General features: G+C 42.6%; 2 non-coding genes across 2 annotated transcripts; one reads left to right on the forward strand and one right to left on the reverse strand.

Moving 5' to 3' along the window:
• Nucleotides 1-982: 982 nt before the first annotated feature.
• On the forward strand, nucleotides 983-1,089 carry LOC125609681. Its single transcript, XR_007339833.1, has one exon. It is a non-coding gene; the product is annotated as a small nucleolar RNA R71 (small nucleolar RNA).
• An 8,238-nt stretch (nucleotides 1,090-9,327) lies between these two features.
• Nucleotides 9,328-9,434, reverse strand: LOC125609673. Its single transcript, XR_007339825.1, has one exon. It is a non-coding gene; the product is annotated as a small nucleolar RNA R71 (small nucleolar RNA).
• Nucleotides 9,435-9,656: the final 222 nt, after the last annotated feature.

The following is a 9,656-nucleotide window of genomic DNA, read 5'->3' on the forward strand; positions in this document are numbered from 1 at the left end:
TAATCAGAATAAAAGAGAGAGTTTAAGAAGAGATTAAGAGAAGTTAGTGAAAGATTAAGAGACTAGAGAGCCGTTCAGTGTCTAAAAGAGAATCATTGTCTTAAGAGATTTGAGAGACTCAGAACTGCTTAATCTTATTAATGAGTGAGGTTACATATTTATATGGAAAGCATAAGGGTTTACAAGAGTCGAAATGGGCACTATTGAAGCATGTAGAGTCAAGGTTGCTTTCCGGATGATTGGATGATAAGGCTCACACGCTTTGCCTCTTTACAGCATGTTCCAGCCTGGCACGCTCTTCCCTTATCCACTCAACGGTCTGATCCCTTCTCCTTAAGTCCCCAAGGTAACATTTCCTTGTTACCGTTTCACTTGGTCGAGGTTGGGTAAGTTTTGGTCGAGACATTTGGTACGGACGGTACGGCCATGTACGGCCTTGTACGGACGTCCGTACCATCCACTCCCAAACTCCCTAAGCTTCTCCATCTCTTCTTCTCTTCAACTCCTCTTCTCTCCATACTCATATACTCAACTCAACTCAACACTCTTCGATCTTGCTTTCTTGAGTCTGAGGTGGTGGATTCTGGTAGTAAGAGTTTGAGTAGCTCTTGTTGTTGTTGAAGGGTTTTTGAAATTGTGAACTCTGGTTACTTCTTTGACCATTTCCAAAGAAGTTTATGTTTCCGCTCTGGTTTCCAAATTTCTGGAATCCGGTACCTCTGATGTAGTTCACATTTTCTTCTCCTTCCGTATCTGCAACTTCTCCTTCTGCTGAACAGACTTGCTTCCTAAGAAGCTCGTGCACCACATCTAACTTAGCTCTTACTTCGTCCATCTGTTCCTTCCCGATAGAGGCTACAGACTTCTCACAGCTTCCAACGGATTCCGAGTAGTGAAGTTTCCTTCACTCGCCGTATCAAGAGCCATTTGATACTGTAAGGCGAGACCTCGGAAGAAAGTGCTTAGCAGCTGCACTTCGTTAAATCTGTGGTGTGGAAAGTCTCACTGGAAGAACCTAAATCTAATCCACGCATCTTTGAAGAACTCTCCAGCCTCCTGCGAGAATGTGGAAATTTTGTTTCGAAGTTCTTCAGCGCGCGCCTCATCGAAGAAGTTTCGTAAGAAAGCATTCTTGATGTCGGCCCAGGATGTTAAGGATCATGTGGGTAGCTGCCTAAGCGAGTGCATCGCTACTCCATTCAGCGTGTATCTGAAGAGCTTGCACAGCAGGTAATCTTCGGGGACTCCTTCCATCCGAATAGCAGCAATTAAATCCTCGAACCATTCTAGATGGTCCATAGGATGCTCGTGCGGTAACCCAGAGTAGGGTATCTGCGACACGAGAGTGTAGTATTGAGGCTTCAGCTCGAAATTCTGCTTCTGGATCTCTGGAAGTCGATTAGCTGATCTGTTAGAATAGTACTCATCTGGGCGATTGTAGTCGGCAAGTGGTTTCGACCGAGCGTCCTCATCTATAGGTTGAGCAGCTCCTGTAGCATCAGCATCAGGGATTACAGTCCCCTAAGCGTCTATTTTCTGACCTGTTGCATTACGCAGATGACTGTCCTGGTCATACAGGTTTTCGTTCTCGCCCTGTGTTAGAATAATAAAGTTTACCATTTTTGACAACACGGTATCGATCGACGTACGCGGTGTAATATCGATCGTTGTCGAACGATTAGGATCGATCGATGATGAAGGTCTGGTGTCGGTCGACGGTTGGTTGTGCGTATCAATCGACGACAAAGTTGTTACGTCTAGCGATGTGGAACGTTGACCTCTACGGATGGTGCATTCCAAGTGAGCAGGATCGTCTGAGAACAGCAAGTTTTTCTCCTTGTTGCTTCTGGTACCGCTGGGCATGCACCTGAAAAGACAAGAAAAATATTAATGTTAGAAAGGGGGTAGAGAAGAGAATAAGAATAAATAAAACTAAATCTAATGGCGATCAAAGCTCCCCGGCAACGGCGCCAAATTTGATACCACTCAAATTACCCTAAGGAGTGTTACTCTCATCAAAAGAGGTTCAGATGTAGTACTTAGGGATCAAATCCATAAAGAGCTAGGGAACAATTAAATCTAGTGTTTATTAATTCTAAGAGTTGTAAATATTTAAATGAAATAGCAATAGTAACAAGCGAAGTAAATAATAAATGTAACTTAGTTGGAAATGATATTAGATGCAGGACCACTATTCAGATGTTAGAGATTATAATACCTATAGATGCCTATTTGTTGCATGCATGATATGTTAGAGTTCAATCGCTTAACTCAGTGATCAGCTGTCGCATGTTTCACTGGTTAACAGACTAGATCTCGTGTCTCAACGGTTAGTATGTCGACAATGAGAGAATGTCGATCGATGGTCCTATTGGGACGTCGACCGATACACCTTTGCCAACGTCGATCGATAGTCAGTTGAGGACATCGATCGACGGGTTCTAGCCAGGCCTATGCGCGAGTATGATATGCCCTATTAAGATATTAAATTGGCGGTTAGCCCTCTCTAGCAGTCCTAATATGATAGATAGATGTTAAGATGGGATAACAAGGGTGCTTGAGTATGCAATCCTTTGATCAAGTTCTAGTTAGCTAGGATAAAACAAGCAATGAATACAAATCTATCATGAATATCACAACAAGACAGATTTATAGTTTGGGGCTAATCCCACAAACCTATCTGAACCCTGGATCTAATAATTGAACTACTCAGACATAGCAAAGCAATTCATAACAATGAAGAAATAAAAACTCATAGTATAGATGAAAAGAAATGAAAACAAGGAGTTCCAATCACAAGTGATCTTCTCTCCAAAACTCTCTTCTCTCTCTCTCTCAAAGTGAAACTGTAACAAAAAGCTCTCTTTGCCGTCAAAACACTTAGGCAGTATATAATCTACTAGGTTAAAAACTCGTCAGCGCATTTTTGTAATTTGGCTTGGCCTTGGGTTTTAAGTCCGCTGGATCCAAAATGTCGCGTGTCTGATGTCTCGACATCGATCGATGGTACTTGTGTATATCGATCGATATTAATATTCATCTGTCGAGGCATCTCCTGGTCTCGATCGACAGCACTGATGCGCATCGATCGATTGTTCTTCCTCTCGTCGACCTCTACGTGGTCAGCTCGGGTGAAATGTCTTTTAAGCTCCAAAATGTCCCAAAGTCATAGCTTTACTCCGAAATGCACCTGAACCTGAAAACATACATAGAAGAGTAGAAAACATAGATATATATATAGTAAAATACTTATGTACCATGGATGAAAACGGGTCAAATCCAAGGTATATCACTTGTTGTACCAAGCTCCTTGTGATTGCTTCAATCCATAGATGCCTTTCTTCAGTCTCAACACGTTTCCCTTCTTCACTAAGTGTTCCAGGCCTGGTGGAGGATGCATATAGACTTCATCCTCAAGCTCTCCTTGTAGAAAGGCATTCTTCACATCCATTTACCATAAGCCTCATCCAAGGTTCACAGCCAAGCTTAGTACAATCCGGATTGTATGTAACTTAGCTACTGGTGCAAATATCTCAATGTAATCCTCTCCATAGGTTTGTGTGAAGCCTCTTGCAACCAGCCTTGACTTCTTTCTATCAATCTGCCCATCAGCCTTGTACTTGATTGTTAAGATCCATCTACTAGACACAGCCTTCTTTTCCTTAGGTAGCTCACTCTCATACCATGTATCATTCTTTTTAATAACTCCTGCCTCAGCTCCCACTGATTCCTTCCACTCCTTATCTAACATTGCCTCTTCATAGCTTCTTGGAAAATAGTTCTCATCCAAGTTCACCATAACAGCACAATACTCTTCAGGATATTGAGCAAAGGAACACACAGCCTGAGTAGGATGCTCCACAGCCTGGGCATTGTAATACACTCTCGTGTTTACCCAGCTAGAAGGATCCTTTCTCAGCCTTGTGCTTCTCCTCAATACTGGTTGATCTTGAACCGGCTCATCTTGGAAACTTGGTTCTTGTACTTCAACCTGAGCTTCTACATCTCCTTGTCTTTGGTCACCTTGATTATGAGAGCCTGAGTTACTCTCTTCTCCTTCTTCACTCAAGCCGGCTCCATCTTGGCCATTTTACCCAGCTAAAAGGATCCTTTCTCAGCATTGTGCTTCTTCTCAATACTGGTTGATCTCGAACCGGCTCATCTTTGACACTTGGTTCTTGTCCTTCAACCTGAGCTTCTACATCTCCTTCTCTTTGGTCACCTTGATTATGAGAGCCTGAGTTACTCTCTTCTCCTTCTTTACTCAAGCCGGCTCCATCTTGCCCATTTTCTTGAGTTTCAGGCTCACTTCCTCCCTCATGATCAAGGCGAGGTGTTTGATTAGCTTCAACAGGTGCTACGTAGCTCTCTTGTTGGTTTCCACCACCAACATTCGGATCCTGGTTCATCTTGATTCCTAGACCTTCCAAGATCAGTCTCAAAGCTCCGGCCTTATCTGATGTTAACTCCTTTAGATCCTCTTGATTCTTTTTTTCATAATACCCTCTTGCTTCTATAAACTTCTCATCTCTAGAGATAAGAACTCTTCTAGTATATGGATCATAGAACTTGTATCCCTTTTGTGTTGTTGAGTAGCCAATGAACATTGCCTTAGTGCTTCTTGTTTCTAACTTGTTTCTCAACTCCCCTGGTACCAAAACATAGCATAAGCATCCAAATACTCTCAAGTAATCCACTGATGGCTTGTGCTTGTTTAGAACTTCAAATGGGGCTTGATCCTTCAACACCTTTGTGGGAATTCTATTGATTAGATAGCAAGTAGTGGCAACAGCATCACTCCAAAATCTCTTTGGTTCATTGGCTTGGAACATCAGTGATCTAGCAACCTCCATCAAGTGCCTATTCTTCCTCTCAGCCACGTCATTTTGTTGAGGAGTATAAGGACAGCTTGTTTGATGCAAGATCCCATGGTGGTTTAGATGGATTCTGAACGCATAGCTTGTGTACTCTCCTCCATTATCTGATCTCTAAATTTTAATCTTGGCATGATAATGGTTAGTTACATAAGCTTGAAAGTTCTTAAATGCATCTATCACCCTATCTTTTGATGGTATAAAAGTTAACCAGGTGTATTTGGATTTTTCATCAATGAATGTGAAAAAGTATTTATGATTATCTCTAGATATGCAAGGTGCAGTCCAAACATCATAATGAATCAGATCAAAGCACTTATCATAAACACTAGTAGACTTTGGAAACATAGTTTTTCAATGCTTGCCTAATATGCAAGCTTCACAATCCTTATTCTCAAATAAAACACCTGGTAACATCAAGTTCAAAGCCCTTCCATGAGGATGTTCTAATCTAGTATGCCACAATGCATTTTTATTCAAACTAGAAGCAGAGGTAAATGAGCAATTGTAATTGGAAACATGATCAAGTTCTTCAAGCAAATACAACTCTCCTTTAGTGATTCCTTTTCCAATCAATTGGCTGCTCTCAATATCCTGAAACTTCTCATCATTAGGACTGAATATAACATTGCAATTTAAATCAGTTGTGTATTTCTTAACAGACAGCAAGTTAGATGTAAATTCAGGAATAAAGAAAGCTCTAATACTTTTGTCAAACAGTTTCAAGTTTCATATTCCTCTAATAGGTATCTTATGTGGGAACCGAAATTCACACTGTCGATTTCCGTTTAAATAAAAAAACTAGGAAAACCCAAATTTACCAGAGGACCCGGATATCTGCTAATACCACACGTCAAGCAATCAGAACACGAGAATAACAACGATAAAGTATAAGAAATCGAAAAGAGAGCAAAGTAGATCTTATTCCGAATTTGCGTATGAGCGTTTACAACAAGGTATAAGCCTGGGCTCGAGAGCTGTCGGCGAGATTCCTAGTTCTAGCAACCCTAAGACGGCTAAACCTAATTGAGTCGCAGCTCGAAATAACAAAAACGGAAAGTTGCCTAAATTGCTCTAAGTGCAAAGTTTGCTCGGAAAGTCTCCCTCCCATGCCTCTCGCCTAGGACTCCTTATATACTAGCTCCAAGGTCGGTTTACGCTTTTACTCTTCTGCCCTTAAGCCGTCATAGCATAAAATGGAGATATTCCATTTTTTCCGATCTTCGTAGTTATCCTCAAAATTTCGTATTTATCCGCGGAAACTTGACATTTATCTTTCCTTGCGCGCCAAGCGTAAACCATGCTACGGTTTACGGGCTTTTGGTTAAAAAATCGCATGGTTGGCCTCGAGTCATGTTTTAGGTCCCTTTGGGTCGTCTTCTGACTCGAAGCGTTTACTGCAACTTCTTTCGATAAAGAACGAACTTTCCGCGGTTTCAATCCGCAAAGTTTGATTGATGATTTAGGATAGCGGAAAACTTGAACCGAGTTCGCTACGGTCTTCGGGAGATAGCATCGAAGGTTTGGCGAGAATGCATGGACTGGTGTCGTATCAATGTTTCGGAAGAGCTCGGTCGCTACGTAGCGACCGAGCTTTGGCTTGAGCCCGGTCGCTATGTAGCGACCGAGCTTTGGCTCGAGCTTGGTTGCTATGTAGCGACCAAGCAGGACGAACGCTCGGTCTCTACGTAGCGACCGAGCGGGACGGATGCTCGGTCGCTACGTAGCAACCGATCTTTGGCTCGAGCTCGGTCGCTATGTAGCGACCGAGCGTGGCGCGTTTAGTCGCTGCGTAACGACCTGTTTCAAGCTCTCGTCGGACGTCTCGTTTTTTCCTCCGCAAAGCTTTTTCATAAGAAAGAATCGCAAAGTATTCATCAGAGAAATTCTCATTTTCTCCCTCTGACGTTTTTGAATGTTAACTTCGTCGCAACCGTTTTTGACCCCAACAGTTAGCCCCCCAGATCGTTAGAGTCGTGACTCTAGCGGGCGGATTGACGATTTTGGCAAGGTTAAGCGTATTGGACGAAGTTCACACTTTAAACTCCGCGGAAGAAAAGTTATCGAGACAGTATGTGTGTTAAAGATACGAACTCCGAACCCATACTTCTATAAGTAGTGAGCTCTTGTTATTCATTTTCTTCACACCTTCCCTTCTTCATACCTTCAAAAACCTCTCAAGCTCCAAAACTTTTGCTTACAACATGTCTTCCTCCCAAGGTGACAAGAGAGATTCCGACGTCGAGATGGGCGAGTGATATACCTTGGATTTGACCTGTTTTCATCCATGGTATATAGGTGTTTTACTATATATATATATATATCTATGTTTTCTACTCTTCTAGGTATGTTTTCAGGCTCAGGTGCATTTCGGAGTAAAGCTATGACTTTGGAGCATTTTGGAGCTTAAAGGTCATTTCGCCCGAGCTGACCATGTAGACGTCGACGAGATGAAGAACAATCGATCGATACACATCCAGTGCTGTCGATCGACACCATGAGATGCCTCGACAAATGAAGATTAATATCGATCGATGTACACAAGTACCATCGATCGATGTCGAGACATCGGACATGCGACATTTCGGATCCAGCGGACTTGAAGCCCTAGTCCAAGCCAAATTACGAAAATTCCCTGACGAGTTTTTAACCTAGTAGATTATATACTGCCTAAATTTTTTGACTGCAGGGAGAGCTTTTTGTTACAGTTTTACTTTGAGAGAGAGAGAGAGAGAGTTTTGGAGAGAAGATCACTTGTGATTGGAACTCCTTGTTTTCATTTTCTTTTCATCTATACTATGAATTTCCCTTTCTTCATTGTCATGAATTGCTTTGGTATGTCTGAGTAGTTCATTTATTAGATCCAGGGTTCAGATAGGTTTGTGGGATTAGCCCCAAACTATAGATCTGCCTTGTTGTGATATTCATGATAGATTTGTATTCATTGCTTGTTTTAGCTTTGCTAACTAGAACTTGATCATAGGATTGCATACTCAAGCACCCTTGTTATCCCTTCCTGACATATATCTATCATATTAGGACTGCTAGAGAGGGCTAACCGCCAATTTAGTATCTTAATAGGGCATATCATACTCGCGCATAAGCCTGGCTAGAACCCGTCGATCGATGTCCTCAACTGACTATCGGTCGACGTAGGTAAAGGTGTATCGATCGACGTCCCTATAGCACCATCGGTCGACACTCTTTCGTTGTAAACATACTAACCGTTGAGACACGAGATCTAGCTTGTTAACCAGTGAAACATGTGACAGCTGATCATTGAGTTAAGCGGTTGAGCTCTAACATATCATGCATGCAACAGATAGGCATCTATAGATATTATAATCTCCAACACCTGAATAGTGGCCCTGCATCTAATATCATTTCCAATCAAGTTACATTTACTATTTACTTCGCTTGTTACTATTGCCATTTAATTTAAACATTTACAACTCCTTATGGTAATTTGATTGTTCCCTAGCTCCTTATGGATTTGATCCCTAAGTACTACATCTGAACCTCTTTTGATGAGAGTAACACTCCTTAGGGTAATTTGAGTGGTATCAAATTTGGCGCCGTTGCCGGGGAGCTTTGATCGCCATTAGATTTAGTTTTATTGATTCTTATTCTCTTCTCTACCCCCTTTCTAACATTAATCTTTTTCTTGTCTTTTCAGGTGCATGCCCAGCGGTACCAGAAGCAACAAGGAGAAAGACTTGCTGTTCTCAGACGATCCTGCTCACTTGGAACGCACCATCCGTAGAGGTCAACGTTCCACATCGCTAGCGCAACAACTTTGTCGTCGATTGATACGCACAACCAACCGTCGACCGACACCAGACCTTCATCGTCGATCGATCCTAATCGTTCGACAACGATCGATATTGTACCGCGTACGTCGATCGATACCGTGTCGTCAAAAATGATAAACTTTATTATTCTAACACAGGGCGAGAACGAAAACCTGTATGACCAGGACGGTCATCTGTGTAATGCAACATGTCAGAAAATAGATGCTCAGGGGACTGTAATCCCTGATGCTGATGCTATAGGAGCTGCTCAACCTATAGATGAGGACGCTCGATCGAAACCACTGGCCGACTACAATCGCCCAGATGAGTACTATTCCAACAGATCAGCTATTCGACTTCCAGAGATCCAGAAGCAGAATTTCGAGCTGAAGCCTCAATACTACACTCTCGTGTCGCAGATACCCTACTCTGGGTTACCGCACGAGCATCCTATGAACCATCTAGAACGGTTCGAGGATTTAATCGCTGCTATTCGGATGGAAGGAGTCCCCGAAGATTACCTTCTGTGCAAGCTCTTCAGATACACGCTGAATGGATAAGCGATGCACTCGCTTAGGCAGGTACCCACAGGATCCTTAACATCCTGGGCCGACATCAAGAATGCTTTCTTACGAAACTTCTTCGATGAGGCGCGCGCTGAAGAACTTCGAAACAAAATTTCCACATTCTCGCAGGAGGCTGGAGAGTCCTTCAAAGATGCGTGGATTAGATTTAGGTTCTTCCAGCGAGACTGTCCACACCACGGATTTAAAGAAGTGCAGCTGCTAAGCACTTTCTTCCGAGGTCTCGCCTTACAGTATCAAATGGCTCTTGATACGGTGAGTGAAGGAAACTTCACTACTCGGAATCCATTGGAAACTGTGAGACTTATCGAAAACCTTGCTAACAGCAGCAGCACCAAAAACACTGACTCTGAACGGAAGAAGTCTGTAGCCTCTATCGGGAAGGAACAGATGGACGAAGTAAGAGC

The sequence above is a fragment of the Brassica napus genome, chromosome A5 (genome assembly GCF_020379485.1).
Source record: "Brassica napus cultivar Da-Ae chromosome A5, Da-Ae, whole genome shotgun sequence".
Classification (NCBI taxonomy): domain Eukaryota; kingdom Viridiplantae; phylum Streptophyta; class Magnoliopsida; order Brassicales; family Brassicaceae; genus Brassica; species Brassica napus.